The 1874-nt window shown below is 42.0% G+C and overlaps 1 long non-coding RNA gene across 1 annotated transcript; it reads right to left on the bottom strand.

Annotated features, from left to right (window-relative positions):
• Nucleotides 1-189: 189 nt before the first annotated feature.
• On the bottom strand, nt 190-1832 carry LOC119348064. Its single transcript, XR_005168705.1, has 3 exons — nt 819-1832; nt 652-729; nt 190-493 (listed from the first exon to the last, which is right to left on the bottom strand). It is a non-coding gene; the product is annotated as an uncharacterized LOC119348064 (long non-coding RNA).
• Between the last annotated feature and the right edge of the window lie 42 nt (nt 1833-1874).

The following is a 1874-nucleotide window of genomic DNA, read 5'->3' as shown; positions in this document are numbered from 1 at the left end:
ATTTCCTTCTCCATTGCTCCCCCCACCCCCCATTCCATTGCACAAATGTATCCGCAGCCATCAATTTTCTGTAGTAAAATTCAAAACATATAATACATTTTTCATGTACATAACTGCAACTATTGCAAAATGATTTTCACTGCAAATCATCATTTTCACATCATGTAATACATGTTAAATGAAGGTTAATCTAGACAAGACTCGGCAGGCAGCCTACATTTATTTTCAGCAAATTAAAATAATTTCACTTTACAAATTTTTCCATAATCCATACGCATATCCATGATCTTACTGTAAACATGTTCAGAATAGACTGTGTGTACGCCATCCATGCTTGCTGTCCTGTCCCCAAAATCAGTGTTGGATCTCACAACACATACATAATGTATACTCAGATGGTCAAACCAGAATACTTCATTTCTGAACTCGTGCAGTGCTGGCAACTACATATGGCGTCAGCCACTTGCAGATTTGAACAGTGGCAGGCTGAAAGCTGTACACATAACAAAAGAAACATGATGAACTTCTTGAACAAATAATAAGAGTGTGCAAAGGACTGAAGGTGCAATGTTCAAATACATCGTTCCAGGTCAGCCAAAACCAAAGCCAGTTAATTCATTTTGTGGCAAACCAAGTCCGTTAAGTACTTACCGTATGAGCATAACTTCATGCTTACATGGATTAAACTCCAAATAAGAGAACTATTGTACTCTATATGAGGACACGATCCTGCAAGATTTGAAAGGATGAAGTCATGTGAAATGGATCACTTATATAATATACGAAGCATTAATCGGCAACATGTCAATTTAGTATACCTCGAAGAAATACACATCCAGTATGGGCGGATGTATCCGGATGTTATAGATCCTAAACTTTTACAGTATATGTTGACTATTAGGCATGAACAGACATTACAAACTCAAAGTTCAATAACCGCAAAACGACAACCTGCAAATCATATTACAGGGTCTTCTGTAGAGAAAAACAAAATGCTAAACCAAACTTCCGTAGAACAGCATGAGGTCAGCCCAAATAGTTGATCCATCATCATTTGAACCATTATAAGAAAACTTGTTGAAAACTGAATAATTCTATGATGTTTGATGCTAAAAACACATGGATTCTATCAACATAAGTCAGGTCTTTTGCACCATCGTTGTCAATGTGATGTCCACCCATTAATGCCATAAGAACACCATAACTGTCTCTACCATAACACCACTTACTGACATCATGCCACTTAGGATCAGATGTTGTAGCCTCACTTCCACCGCCATCATTTGTTCTATCTCACTCATGGTGGGCTTTTCCACCGTGAGTAGAACACATATGGTCGTGTAAAATCTAGGACAAGAAGCTCCAGCGATGTTCACATCGTCGACGAAAGGTCAGTGGAATTAGGAGTGGAGCAAATGTTTTGGGGAATCCTGTGCTAATTGAATTGTGGCTCAAAGATCTTGTATTGCTTATGTTTCTCCCATCTATCTCTGACAAAAATTAGGATTAGATGGGCACTTTCGCAAGTACCCGTCCTCTCTCTCTATCTTTCTTTCTCTCCCCGCCAGATCTCACCCTTCCTCTCATTCCCCTCATGTCCCGTTCCTGTAGCCAAACAAGAACATATATGAGACACACCTGACGGAGAGAAGAGTTGGAGCTCCTACCACTTCGTAGGAATAGATCGAGCCATCACCGCACAGCCCTAGAGGATGTGCCGGTGCAGATGAAAGTCGCCACCTGCCGGAGGCTCGTCGTTGGCGGCACACCGGCGGCCGAGGTTGCTGGGATGCATACGTGTGTATGTGTGCCACTCCCGTCCCTTGCTCAAGGTGGAGGCCTAGCTTCCACGCAGCCGGCCACCTCCGCGACGC

This window comes from Triticum dicoccoides, unplaced genomic scaffold (genome assembly GCF_002162155.2).
Source record: "Triticum dicoccoides isolate Atlit2015 ecotype Zavitan unplaced genomic scaffold, WEW_v2.0 scaffold83841, whole genome shotgun sequence".
NCBI lineage: Eukaryota > Viridiplantae > Streptophyta > Magnoliopsida > Poales > Poaceae > Triticum > Triticum dicoccoides.
The sequence above is the reverse complement of the archived record's forward strand: the minus strand, read 5'-3'. Positions and strand labels throughout refer to the sequence as shown.